At 36.3% G+C, this 15,406-nt stretch overlaps 2 long non-coding RNA genes across 2 annotated transcripts in view; one reads left to right on the top strand and one right to left on the bottom strand.

The window, feature by feature from the left end:
- The window catches only part of LOC132325361 (uncharacterized), a 161,196-nt gene that overhangs the window by 123,831 nt on the left and 21,959 nt on the right, over window positions 1-15,406 (bottom strand). The gene's annotated exons all lie outside the window — the stretch shown is intronic.
- On the top strand, window positions 463-1,692 carry LOC132325832 (uncharacterized). Its single transcript, XR_009486038.1, has 3 exons — window positions 463-552; window positions 1,278-1,418; window positions 1,556-1,692. It is a non-coding gene; the product is annotated as an uncharacterized LOC132325832 (long non-coding RNA).

Below are 15,406 nucleotides of genomic sequence, written 5' to 3'. Positions count from 1 at the left end.
TACCCAAATTATCAGCCTAGCTTGGTCACTGGGAACAGTGAGATCATATGAGCATTATCATAGCCTAGATATTCTGCCCCTCAGCAAGAATGGCTCCCACATCATCCCAGCTATTCTGTCCAGGAAACCGCAGCCCTTCACCTGAGCTATCTGGCACAAGATGTCTTTGTGCCCTGTGCACAGACCCTAAATGTTGTAGGAAGTACAGTCATTAGGAGAGGGAAAACAATGCCATCCCAGACCAAGCTGACAGCCCACCACAAACTGTCCTACCCAATAGCAGAAAATAAGAGATCCTTAAAAAATGTACACTCTGGGGGAAATCTTCCTGGAGGTATGCTCTGGATGAGCAAGGACAGAATCAGCCAGCTTAATGTAAATGACTGTCCCCTACCAAGCTCTCCTTGCTTGAACTTTCTCTTGCTCCTGCAAGCTTGATATAGCATTAATTTTACTAACCCAGGGCACAGAAAAGGAATGGCTGAAATTCAGCAGCTACATCAGCATCAAGAAAGGCCCACAGAGGAGCACTCCCCAACCTACAGTCTAAAGGTAAAATATACCTCACCAAAGACAAAGGGACACTTTTCCTATTATGCATTCAAAAGATGAAAATTGCATTTCAAAGGCCTGAATGTGCTCCTAGAAGGGAATGTAGAAGGGAACACAGCTCCTTTCACCTTCAGGAAGTGAAGCAGTCATTTATGCCAAAACCTTCCAGCTGGGAAGCTACTGCTGGAATTATGTCAAGCATTTGACTAAGAACGCAAAAGAACATGAAGCCCCAATCAATATTTGGGTGACAATGTCTCATGCAAATTATATCCACCATACTCACTCCCAGCTTTTGTAATCATCAGAAAAAGCTGTGGTTCATGGAGTTTACAACTTTAATATCCAGATACCTTGTTTTGTGACTTTTACTCCCAATTGTTATCTCTTATAAACCAGGATTGTTTGTATCAGTATGAAATCCAAAACCAGGCTAGCAGAGTCAGTCTTCTACCCCCCTCACCAGAACATTGCACTTGCATTAAAATAAGGGCTCAGCAGGAGAGCCTGAAATTCTGAACAGATCAAAATTATATGTATAATAGTTTTTTTGGTTATTTTTGTATTCCTGTTTAATAGCTTAGTTCATCTTCTGAGACTAATGAACAGAAAAATTTATCTAACGTTCACTGAGTTACTGGAGTTTACAAATCCATCTGGAATCAGTTTTACTCTGTGTGTTCACATTATCAACAAACTATTCAACTACATTTTTCTCTGTGCAGGAGATATATGCCAGGCTTATGTTTGAATCAAATGTTTGTATTTGTGGTCCAAATCCATCAAGAGAGACACAATCACAGTCTGCAAACTCTAAGTTTTCTCACTGAACATGGCATGGACCACATGCTGAAGCTTTACCAGAGGTAAAGTGTGACAAATCATCACAGGAATGGCTATTACTGTTTTACATAAAGATATTTCTAGCTTCCAGTTCAAACCCAAGGGAGAAAATGTGTATGTAATTTGTTAATTATGCTCTTCTTTGCTCTGTATTTCTCAGTTTCAGAAACTGCATGGATTACAGGGAAGCGTGTGCTCGCCAGGGAGAATTGTAAGTACTTTTTCAAGACTTAGCCTCAAAACCAACTTCAGAGAGAAAGCAAAATATTGTTACTTCTTGATAAAATATGAGAAAGGATTTTAATTTTCCTCTGGCTTTCTTGCTTTTGGCTGATTCATTGTTGTCGACAGATAGGTTTATAAGCAATGAAGAACAATGTTAAGTTTATTCAGAACTGAGTTTATTAGTCAAGCTAATCCTGAAGCTTTGGAGGAATTAATGCAGGGATTCAGAAAGGATATTAAAAGACTCCTTTTATGAGCACCAATCAAAATATTTCTGATCTAGGCATTTCTTAGGACAATGAAACAGATAAGGAAAAACTTACCTTCATATATTTTAACACTGAAGCATTCCCAGAAGTGCTTAATATTCTGGCTAACCCAAAAAAGAATTGCACTGAGAATAAACAAGCTTAATTTTATGTTTGGCAAATGTTTTTACTTATAAGCATTTTAATTAATTCTAACAATATTCTAAAATATTTTAAAATACAGAGCAGACTGTTTTACAATTTTACATATTTTGCTTTCACATTTTGAAGACAACTCATTTTAACTTCAGGAAGAAGCATGTCTTCACAATCATACTAAATGTCTTACCCTATTTTTTGATGTATTCATAGGTTCAGAATCAAACAATGAACATATAACTAAAAAAAAGAGTAATATTTCTATTTGTTCCAGAGCTGATATTTTCTTAATAGATAGAATAGGTAGGATCCAACCCCACCTTCTACAAAAACAATGACTTTAAGTTACATATCTGATTCTGGAGAATCTGGATCCATATACATTTTAGCAATTGTCAAATTCAAACTACCTATGGTCCCACCACAATTTTCACAGTTCATGAGCAGATCCATTTTATTTGAAGTTATCTTTTCTCTTGCCTTGCTGTAACAAACACTTTGTTCTCTCTCCCTCAGTGATTAAAAAGAAATGGGGAATAAAGTAAAGAAACCAAAGTCTGTATCTCAAGTGATGATCATTTCCAAAACAGCTCACGAGTGTCTTATAAGAGATGCCTCCATTTGCACTAATAATTTCCTGAAGATATTTGTTTGCAATGAACCAAAACTTAACACTTGAATAAAGAATTATAGTCTACTTAAAAAATAGCATTTCTAATCAAATAACTCAAAACTGAGTACAAAATCATAAGTGATTCAATATAAAAATCTAAATTTTCCAAATCATATAAAATTTAACTCCCTTAATAGCCTAAATACATTTTTTTATTAAATTTAGAAGCTTAAATGTTATTGACTATCAATTACCAAAGATTTTGGTCTTTAAAAAGGCAGTATGAGGTAAAATGCCCCACTGTAGAGCAACTCATATTTTTTGAACCCTCAAATACCTTTAAGAACCAAGTTATTTCTAAAATATCTCCTTCAAAAATGTGAAAGAAGTGAACTCAGCCCAACCCAGTAAACAAATGGTCCGAAGAAATTGGGTATCAGTTCTCCTCCTCTATAGAATTAAACAGGAGGTACATTTTGTTTTGAAGAGCTTTTCTTCTCTGTGAAAGACACAGATATACTCTGTTTTATATAACAATGCAAGGAAAGAAACAAAATTATTTTTGCATGGATTCTCCTGAATAAACGTTGGGCCAGATTTGTAGACACAAATTAAATACAAAGTCAGCTTATTGAGTCCTTGATTTCAACAAGAATGTGTTACCTCTAGTGCAGTTCTTAGAGAAGCATCTGGGATTTAGGAAAACCTTATTTAAATTCATGCTAATATATTGTTAGAAGGGATGGAAGGAATAATAGGGGATATATTTAGGAAGAAAACAGAGGTGCAGTTGAATCTTAAGCTCTAATCTCACTTTAAGTAATCTAAGAAGTTTATTTAATTGTAATTATCAGTCTTGAACTGGAAAAATCCTGATTTTCAGAGAAAGAAAAATTTACTCCAGGTCAAAGGATGTGATGTCTGTTTCCTAGCTGAGATTTTTCTAGAGGAAAGCATAGTCTCCAGACCTACCAAAGGTTCAGGAGGGTTCCCTTTCAAGCCAGCAGACCTACCTGAATGGGTAGGAAGTAAAGGACAGAGAGCAAAAGAGAAATACTTCCACAGATTCCTTTGACAGGAATTTTCTAACTTTATCACCTAAAAGTCAGGTCCCTAAATGTCAGCTAGTCCCCTGGGCTCCTTTACAGTTGAAGGAGAGAAAGAGGCACTGCAGAAGGCGGTTTATCTCAACCAAGATATCTAAGACAGGTTCTGATGAATCACTAGCTCCTTTCTTTCTTATCCTATGGCTATGAAGAAAATATGACAGGTAACTTTTCGATGTCTGACTTTGTCAAGATGAATTCTGATCTGACTTAGCATCATTTTTCACTCCACTCTGAAATGTCACTTGTGGATTCTCTTTGCACTTGTGGTCTTTGGGACCTGGTTCCCTTTCTTGCCAAGTTTTGTGATGCCTGACCTAACCTCACTCAGTGACAAGAGCCAGAGCCCATTGGAAGATCCTCTCTTCTGTGAACAATCTTTGGATCAGACCTTAAGGGAAAATCAATATGAGGGCAAAGGCACTCATCAAGATTATGACAGAAGAGCAAAATGGTTTAGTCCAGTCACTGCAAAAGTTCTCCCTTGAATCTTTAAGACAGGGCCAATGTATTGCTTATCCCATTTCAGTCCAGAAGGCCTAGCAGTTTTTGACTTCATGTCTTGTGCTGTCATGCATAACCTGATAAACTGCATCAAAATTCCTCTATATGGTTGTCATTCACTTCTGGCCAGTAGAAAGGCCAAAGAAATGTGCAAGACTCTCTCAGAAACCTGTATTACAAGAGTTTTTCTGCAATAGTCTGATGAAAAATAGACTTTCAACCTGAATTCTAGAATTCCTTCTTTTCTGGAATTCATCAGAAGTTAATAGATTTGGGTAATACATAAAAATGTTGTTGTTAAAACATGTTCATTGAGGTGAAATCACATGACTAATTTAGTGATTTTTGCTCTTCCCTGACAAGAGGACCAGTTCAACACAATCAACTATTTCCAGTATCATACAGCAGCACACAAGAAAGCAATCATCGTGAGGCTGCATGCAGTGAGAGTGTATGAAAACTCAAATTTTCCATTGTAAGAGCAATGGCAAGTATTTCTTACTGAAATCAGAAATAGTTTGTGTTGGGCTTCAAAACACCTTGTATCATTCAAAATTATGGGGAAGAGAAGCCAGAGGCTAAAATTATAATGAAAACACATGATTAGTAGCAGAAGTTGTCAATCATGGCACTGTCCTGATTATGACAAAAATGGGAAAAAAAAAAAAAAAGAAAGATCTTGACTTGAGAGCATCCATTTTCTCTTCATGTATGATAAAAAGTTGTTATAGACATAACTTTCTTATTTCCATATATTCTCACTGTAAGACAGTTTTTATCAGAATACAAACCTGACATTTGGAAACATCTTCGTAATTGGCTAACAATGGGTAAACAATTAAATCCTGAAAAGCCATGGAAGTCTACCTGAGAGCTTCCAATTCTATGGATTCAAAAGGGTAAGATTAAGAATGAAAAGCAGCATTGCATTTGAATTTTCAAAAATCTACCATAATAGCAATTACAGCAATTTTGTGAAGAAAACCTATTCACCATTTAACACAATTTTTAAGCAAATTGAAGGAAAGCAATTCACACTTTTAGTTCAAGTATGTTTACCAAGGCAAATGGCTCCTATGAATCCATGTGAGTTAAGCACAAAACATGAACTTCAGTAATCCAAACTTTGATGTTCCTTATACAATTGAATGAAAACTGAGGGATCTTTATCACTTTATCACTAGAATTAATGGGGTAAAGATGCAGTAAAAGATAGCATTAGTTTAATTTCATTATTATGAATTTAGTAGAGGGAGGATTTTAGCGCCAAACAAAAATATTAACAAAAGGAAAGAAAGGATTATATTACTTCTAAAGCTACTCTGTCTTTCTCACAAATTTGGAGTAAATGGATGATTTAAACCTCAAGTTGTACTTCATTTCTCCTACTAGTTTTCTTTTAATGAACACATAGGTTTTAAATGGTGCACTTAGTCCTACAGTGCAGAGGATTATGCCATATGTGATCAAATGCTGCCCTGGAAAGATATATGATGGAATGTCCACTTGACCTTCCCAGGAGCATCATTATTAAAACAGAATACTGAAGAAAATCAATTGAGTTTTGCTTTTTATCTCCTAAAATGCTGAAATCTTCCTTGGAAGCAATCAGGTACATGTGAACTACAGTGAAAGATGAAAATATTCATACCTGTAATCCATCTCCTGGCTTGTAGACCAAGCCCTTCAGGGACACGACAAATCCACACCATCTTTCTAAATGTCAGTTTTGTGCTTTGACCTCTGGCTTAGCTATCAGATAAAAATCATGCATAACCACATAACTCCCCAGCAACTACATTAAAATAGATGCTCAAAAAGAATAATTTTGTTGAGGGAAAGTCATAATGAACTTAGACAAACATGAAGTTCTCTTCCACATCTACCCTTCCCCACTAAATCAGAGCTCAGGCAATATTTTGCCAGTCACTGTAGAAAACATTTATTGCTCATTGTTGCTTGATGTTAATTTTACTTTGTTTTATCACATAAAGCTCTTTCCAATCAGAGGTATTTACATTTATAAGTCTTTTTTATATCTAAGGACAAAAACCACTATCTAAAAATGCTATCATCATTACTACTGGAAAGTATTCAGAAAATGTGAATATTTTTATTTGAGAGAAACTTTAAATATACACTGGGGTTGCAGAACATAGCTTTAGATACTAATGTAAAGCTGTTACTGAAATTTAAAAGCAAACCTAATGAAATCATTAGCACTGAGAAATTACACACCCATATTTTGCAAATAATCCATACATTTTCTACCTTAGCAGTTCTTAAATTGGGCAAATCTTACAGGAATCAGTCTCCAGAAATAAAGCTCTCTGGTTTTCATACTGGTATCACAGGCAGTAATTATTTATGTATTTGAAAGTCGTTTCTCTAGCCAAGAGAAGGCAATTTTGTGTCACCAGGTCATAGCCCTGGACTGGAAAGTTAAGAGAAGACCCTAGAGACTTGGTGTCATGAGAGCACCTAAAAATCTTCCCCCAGGGCTCACCAGCTCCACCCTCCTGGGGTTTGACTACAGCTGCCAACACCAGTCTGAGCCCACAGCAGCCTGTCCTCCTCACTGGAGTTTAGCGGTGGATAAATTGAACGCCTTGTCCACATTGCTTCACTAGCAAGGCTGCAAAGCTGCATGTGCATTACTGACATGGTTGCTTCGCCCCTACTTTGTTTCTATCAGCACATGATACCATGTTTAATATAATGCTAAATTTGGAGTGATTTTCATACAGCACAGATTTAAAAAGTATGAGCAGTGAATTTCAAGCACTTCCACACAGATGGCAATGCAGTGTGAAAAACTATTCCATTTTCCCACACTCAGATAAAAGAGTATAAATGCCAAATAAACTAGAGATCTTCCTCAGAGGAGAATAAAAATGCAAAAAGAAAGTTAGAAAACGATGTCCTGAAGGACCCAGAAATCTCCATTTATCACCTGTTATACAATCATTCTTATTGCAAGACAGTAGGTTGAGTCACTGGAATATGTCACACCAAACCACTGTATTTTGCAATCTCTTACTGCCATCTTATGCCATTTTTTGTCACTGCACAATCCATGGCACACTAAAAACTAGCAAAAAAATGCTTTTTTACATAAAGCGTTGCCTTTCACAAGTGTTTGTGATCTTATCAGCACATTATCATCTGGCCCTCATTTCTGCACCCCCAGTTCTGCAAGAAAATATTGAATATTGAATTGTCTTTGAAGATGATGAGAACTGAGAATCCCTAGGACCTTTCAGGATGGTGTTAGGAAGGCTAATAAAAAGCTGTCTCCTTTAAAACTATTTCTTCAGTAGCTCATTGCTTTTCAGATATGTGGTTTGACTCATTTGCACTGATTGACTCCAGGGTTCCCAGTACTGCTCAGGGATTACAAAATAAATGAAGAAAGGATTTTAGTTTCCCTTCTATTAAAAAAAAAAAAAAAGTTGCCTTATAAATGGTGAAGCTAGATTCATGGTATACATCATTTGCACAAAAATAATTTACTGAAGTTGCTGATTTTAACAGCACTAAATGACAGAACACCAAAATGAGTAAGGCACAAGGAAAAATAATGGTTTATAATGAGCAATCATATTTCATGACACACAAACTCGATTTTTGTAGCATGCATTGACATTAACTGTTCCTACTTATTGCAATCTCGTAGCACAATTTTGCAAGACAACACTTGTATTTATTTTTCAGTACGTGCTACTCCTTTTTAACACACTTCAGTGATCACTTTCAAGGACAATACAGTCAAACGGGAGCTGCAAAATATCTCAATATTTGGCTTTCCCTAAAAATGTAGCAATTACCATATCTCAGTAATACATCCACAGGAGAGTTATTTAATGCAGTAGAATCCTACTATTTAAAAGTAAAATTACCTTCTTCTGTGCTCAGTTTCCTGAGAGACAACTATTACCCAAAAAAAGGACAAACTGATGTGCCATTCTCCATCCTGGATTACACATCCAGCTCTGCTACCCCTGGCATAGGAAGGACCTGTTGGAGAAAGTCCAGAGGAGGGCCATAGGGATAATCAGAGGGACAGAACACCTCTCCTATGAAAACAGGCTGAGAAAATTGGCATTGCTCAGCCTGGAAAAGACAAGGCTCCAGGAAGACCTTACAGCAGCATTCCAGGATCTTAAGGGGGCCTGTTGGAAAGCTGGAGAGTAACTTTTTACAAGGGTCTGTAAAGATAAGGACAAGTGATAACGGCTTTAAACTGAGAAGAGGTTTGGATTGGATATTACAAAGACATTTTTTACTTTGAGGATGGTGAGGCGCTGGAACAGAGAAGTTGAGAATATTCCATCTCTAGAAGTGCTCAAGGCCAGGTTGGATGGGGCCCAGAGCTAGCTGGCCTAATGAAAGGTGTCCCAACCCATGGCAGGGGAGTCGGACTACGCAATCTCTAAGGTCCCTTCAAACCTAGGCCATGCTATGATTCTGTGATTGGGGCCCTGTTATGACCCTCTGTTCTGGGACACACAGTGTGGTGAAATCTGAAATTATAGGTTGCTGCATTCTGCTTACTTGCAAGGAGAAAGAGTGAAGAATCTAACTTTAAAAATTCCTATAACATGCCAGGTTGGTATATACAGAAACATATGGTTGATCTTGCAATTATCTGTTTTCCTTAGTATTTGTATACCTCTCTGTGGTCTGTCTTTTTTAAGTTCTAATTCATCATTTCAGGTGCAAAATAGAGTCCCTCTGTTAGAATAGGGATGTTACAGTCATACATACTCAAAGTCATTCAAAATATTGGAGCTTTTATTTTTTTCTCCACAGATCTAAACCTAGTTAAATAAAGATCTTTTTAATACAAAAAGAGGAAGAGTAAATATAGAGAAAAATGGCATGGATTACCTTTTCTGAGGGAACAGAGTTAGGGTTTCCAGGGAAACATTTTCTGAGGAAGGACATAAAGAAGAGGGTGGTAACACAGTTAATTTAGCCCTTGAGGGAACTCCAGAAAGGTGGGTAAAATCTGTAAAAGGTAGAGATGAAGATGAAAAACACATCAGTTGGATTGAGTAAAGTGAGCAGGGAAACTGAGGGAAGCAAAACCCAGAGGACATAGACAAAATACAGGGTCTTCAAAATCGAGAATAAGAATTCTCATCGTGGAAAATCTGAGGGGGAATTAATGAAAGCTTGCCAAAAACAGAGTAAGAACTTTTGTGGCCTTTTTCAGTTAGCTTCTAATGTGTGAAGAAAAAAACGATTGGCACAAAAGTTAGGAAGATATTTCTAACACCATTCCATTTACTTTTTTAAGGCTGTCACTGTGTCGCTACCTGTTCTCTTTCTAACTTTCATCTCCCTGAATACATAAAAGCAAATGCAACCTTCAGCTGTCAGCTGGCCTGGTATGAGCCTCCCACTTCTGCTTCCGCTTTGCATCCAAACTCCTGTACACCTATTTCAGCTAACTTCTGAATTGTCACACCTCCCAAAGCTATTCTCACACCTCTTTCTTTCATCATCTACAGCTTGATCTTTGGATGCCTATATTTGAAAGAAATATCTGTCATGTGCAACTTTGCAGGTTTCTTGTTTATTAATTATTTCAGATCAATAGACATAATTAACAGTAATCATAAAGTCATTACGAAGATCCATAACAAAACCAAAGTTACATCTTTTTGGAAATATTTACAAGATGTGATGCCATGTACTTATTTTATTTTCTTTCAGAAAAAGCGAAGATCACACAATGACTGGCCTAGATTTAAGATTTTCAGTTCTTTACCTTTTCCTCCACCAACTGTGCAATAGCAAGATTTCATCTGAATTGATAGCTTGGAGAAAAAGACTAAGGAAAGGAACTCTTCAGCTTATGCGCAGTCAAAATATGCATTTTCCCAATTCAGGAGATTTAAATTCTGGTGTCAAATCTAATAAAGAGTGCCTGGGTAATTTACTGAAAGCCAACATTTGTTGCATCCCATACTCAATTAATCTTGTGCTTCAAGACATGAAACTGTAACTTTCCCTGCAGAAAAAGAAGCATTTTTTTCTCTGTGAAACAGTGATGTGACAGTGGGATAGATTCCGTATAGTTAAATAAATAAACATTATCTAAGGAAAGAATTATTCTTAATTTTTAAAAATATTTCCTAATTCAAGCTAGAACAAACAAATTTAAGCATTGATTTTTAAAAGATACCTATTTTCTATTGTGTCATTTGCATTGCATTAAAAGACTTGTGAATGAGCAGACAAACTCCACAAATAGGACTGATAAAAGCCGCCCTGGGGAAAAAACAGACCCTTCAAAGTTTAAGGCTTGTTGGCAAATCAGACTATACCTATCAGCAAAGAACAGGGTCTAGGAAAGAGTCCAGAAAGAAATCCATTTGGGATGAAAACTCCTTTCCTCTGCATTTTGAAGCAGGGACCATGGTCTCTGCAACAAGTTGTGAGAGAAGGAAGTCACAGAAATGGTGCAGAAGGAATTTTGCTTGATATTTAGGACTTCTGCTTGTGGAAAGAGGGAGACTATGGACTACAGTGTCTCTTCCTTGATGCTGATTATAATTAAATGCTAATTCACTGCATTGGTTCCTTGAACCAAAAAGATGTATGCAAACACAAGATGCTGAGGACAGATAAGGACATGCAAAAAATCTGTAATATCAGAGGTTCTCTTTGGAAGCGAGTAGCCTAAAATCTGCCTAGGACTGCTTGGAAAAGAATAGATTTGTTAATTTCCAGCCTCTTCTAGTCTTCATTTTCTGTTTATACAGGTGGCATGTAATTTCATCGTTTTATCAATCCGAATAATTAATCAATAAAGATCTGCCCAAGATCATCAAGAGGCACTCCATAATATGAAAACTTTCCATCAAGACAACAGAGTCTTCAAAAAGTTAGGTAAACTCATTACCAAACTTTTGAAAGCTGCATGGCCTTTTACAGAGGGCAGGACACAAGAATTGCTTTTGCTCTTAAAATCCAACATTGCAAAATTCTCCTCAGTTGTGTGGCTGCCTTCACAAATCTTCTCTAAAGAGCTCCTGCTGAACATATAATTGCTGTAACTGTCAGGTTCTTGGTGGTGAAATTATCAAGATTTATTGCCTTGCGGAAAAGTATTTGTGGAAAATTAACACCCAGATGTTTAGCAGCACTTTCATATGAGAAGAATACAGGTCTAGTCATTCACAGTTATTTGAGCTTCTAAGAAAATATAAAATTATAGATCGGAGAAAATATGTGTTGTTTCCTTTAGAATTTACAAAAGCTCAGGTAACATTTTAAATAAACTGCATTAAAATTATCAGGAATGTAAATTTTAATGAAGAGTTTAATATAAGCCAGTATCTTAAAATTACATTGTAATTCTTACATTCTGTAGGACTATCTTCAAGTTATTCTTTTATTTATAATTTATTTTTAAAATATTACACATACATTTTTAGAAAAGATTTATTGCTTACAGAGAATAATTCCTTGCAAATGCAATGCTGAAGACCACTTCAAGGAGTCACTTAGCCTTTCTGTAGTGTTCATACCCTTGAACAGAGACTGTGACTTTTTACAATTTTAGCAGCCACTGAGCACAGAACATGAGACATTTCAGTGATGCCTGTCAGAAAGAAGAGATTAAATCTTAGTTCTACTAGTCTTAAACCTAACTTTCTCTCTGACAGCATTATTAATATCAGTATGTTCCATGATTTAGGGCTTCATTCAGTCACGACTGAAGACAACCAGTCTCTTAACTGATTTCACTAGCAACTGTAATAAGTTCTTAACAGTTTTCCAGAAACAGACAAGAATGATGTAATTACTTCTTTTTTGGACTGTGGGCTTTCAATCAGTAGATTAAATCAACACCAACAGCTAACTACAATCATAGAACAAGATAATTGCTCACATTATATGTTAAAGCTCACTGTGAAAAGCAAAGAAATCTCCACTTGCATTAACAGGACCAATTTAAAACTACAAAAAGTCAGATTACATCTGCACTCAGCCTGAGACAGTAGCTTTGTGTTGAGTTACATCCAAAACAAATTATCTTGTCAAATCACTACTACTCCTTAAAGTAAAATAAAAATGTGATTAATCCATTCATATATTCCAGCAATACTGGAAAATTTTCCAACTACTTCCTCTACTCTGGCTGCAAATTCTGGAGTGTCTTCCAGCAAGTGACATCCAGAGCAGAGACTCACTGACTGACATCCTGAGCTACAGAAATCATTAATAGCCCTTGGAAATTCTGGAGGCACGGCCAAAGTGAGTGGACTGGATGCACTTCCCTTTCTCTGCAGACCTCTGTATATTGTAAAGGGAAAACTTTCTCACCAGCCTCAACTCCTGTGAGCCCTAGTATGCTCCTCTCATGCCTTGGCAAGTCTGTTTTTCTCATTAGTCCACGAGGGGAAAAAAACCCCTCTGAGGACTCACTCCATAATATAGGAGATTTTACAGAAATCATCTAAGTTCTACATTAGCTTCATCTTATCCAGTAAATGTTGATCTTGAAAATAAAACACCAACAGAGACAGAGCTACCAGTGTTGGCTGGTCTCTTTTTCTTCCGTGTTTCTTCTTAAAAGAAAAAAGATACTCAAGTAAAAGCTTAAAGCTCCTTGGTGTTTGTTGTTAAGGATTCAGTAATTTAGAATTACTCTTTGTTGTTAAGAATTCAATAATTTAGAATTCTATTCTTAAAAATAATTTTAAATTTTGAAGGATTATTTTCCATTTGTTTGGATCCAACCTTCTCAATTTTGAGTTTTATATGTCTCTGGAAAGGTAACAAACCAGGCTTACAGGGGATATTTATTAGTCCTACAGAGCAATTGTCAGTGCTATGAAAGAAGTGAGTGACAGACTGATTTTGCATAAAAACATTGCAAGGAATAACCAAGTATACATAAGCATGGCACCAGGCCTTCGCTCATTAAATGTTTTGCAGCACACTAAGTCAGGAGCAGAGACACATGACAACTGAAAGACATCAGTCAACATCACTACTGCAAACTGTCCTTTCACAAAAACAGCATTTGGCAGCACCTGTTACAGAGATTTCCTCGTCACACACATTCCAAACCTTAAAAGTCTTACCTAACTAAACAAATACAGATCCATTGCTAAAAGTCATAAGCAATGTTGCACTTCACTGCTACCCTACAGAAATAGATCCAAACATAAAACCATCTGTTTCCCAAGGAAAAAACCAAATCCCACACAGCATTTAGCACCATCTCTATTCCTTCACAGTCTGTAGTTAAGTTTTCAATTTCTTAATTCAATGATAAGTTAGCAGAATGATATTCACAATTAAATTAGATTTTCTGACTCTAAAACAACAGGTTAATCCATCACATTCAAAGATGCCTCCTACTCAAAATGTAAGTCAGGAAAAGCTTATTATCTGTAGATTTGGCTCTATATTAAAATTCTGAGTGACAGACTCTCAATACACTTAAACTTGAGCTTTGTAATGTATCTTTAAAGAGTGCAAAGCAAAAATGTGGCTATAGTAATTAAATGATCCCTGGTGCATGATGTTCTTATAGTGCATACTAACCACTCAGTCACATCTGACCTTGTTTCACAGAAAGGTCTTTTTCCATAGATTAGTTTGCATTTCAAGTAAATTTATATCTGGCCTTAGAAAAATCTTCTGGGATTCAGCCAATTAAGCTCTTAAATTGATACCTTTATGTAATATTTCTACAAGACACACTGCATTCCCCAAAATTTAAAGATCACACAGCAGTGAATTTTGAAGTATGTAGCACCTATGAGATTTCACTGCATATCTACATACTGAGTATAAGTACTACAAAATGTTTTGTTAGATATAGGCTGTCTCATAAAAAGGCAAATCACTTTTACTTAATAGTTAAATCAGAATTATCTTAAACATGAAAAAAATGGAGAGTACACAATTTGGCTTCATTACATTATCCAAGAGTTCCTTAAAAGCTTTATTAATGATTTCTTGATAAGCACCATTCAATACTTAAAAGTACGTTGATTGATACTATTACATATTTAAATAATTCCTTTACAAACATCTTGGCTAAACAAAAACAAAACAACAAAAAAGTAAGTAGAGACGTGACAGACTACTTTCAAAAGCATTTAACTCTCTGTCTAATGAAAGAATGTACTTTTGAGGAATATACATTTATAATTTCCTCTGTACTCATTTTCCTTTTTGTATTTTGTTTCTTAAAGTCAGCAGTGCCAAGAATTTATTCATACAAGCTCTCAAATTGATTTATTTTAAATGACTAGGCACTGATATTTTTGGATTCTGTTACAAGCTTCTTCCTTATCTTGTCATATAACTTTGATCAAAGTCAGTTGCACTCAAAATTTTAGGAGTCTCTACTTCTGGTTGTTCCTGCTGAGAAACATGGAGTGTCATCTCCAGATGTAATGAATACCTAAGAGGTTCAATCTGTTTCATTTGAAGCTTTAAGTGTTCAGCAAATATGGAGAGAAAATAAGATTCAAAGGCAGAAGACTCCAAAAGTCATGAAGCAGACAGAAGTCACTGATACCTCTTAAGGCAGATACAATATTAATGGCAAGAAAGGAAATTTGTACAGAAGCTGGCTAATGACAAGACATGAAGTGCACACACACACCAAGTAGACTAATGAAAGGGACAAAAGACAGGGCTTCAATTCCCTCAGTATTTCTGCTTCCTGACACCTTCAAGAAATCTTCATCTGAGTGTTAGAATCAGATCTTGATGTCTTCGCATGTCATGTTTTTATCTAGGAGGAGAATATAGCAATATTCATCAGACACAGACTTATCACAGTAACACAGACTTTCCAACATTTGCAGTGTGAATTCTGAAGGCTGCAACACCTTGTATGAATATACAATACCACTCCAGCCTCTGTGCTAAATTATAGATTTCAGGTAATCAAAACACAATGTATCACAAATGTAAACAGCGATGACAAATCCAGAGTCCTTCCCAAAAATCCTCATACCAACGACACCAGACATACAGAGCTCGTCACTGAGCTACTCATTTCGTAGTCACTCTGGCCAGCTGAAGAACTGGGTTGAGAAACATCTCATGAAGTTCAGCAAGGGAAAACATCAAAACCTGCATCTGGGGAGGAGCAACGCAGTGCACCAGTGCAC

Source organism: Haemorhous mexicanus, chromosome 3, assembly GCF_027477595.1.
Source record: "Haemorhous mexicanus isolate bHaeMex1 chromosome 3, bHaeMex1.pri, whole genome shotgun sequence".
In the NCBI taxonomy this organism is placed as follows: Eukaryota; Metazoa; Chordata; class Aves; order Passeriformes; family Fringillidae; genus Haemorhous; species Haemorhous mexicanus.
Note: the sequence above shows the minus strand (reverse complement) of the source record. Positions and strands in the feature narration are given on the sequence as shown.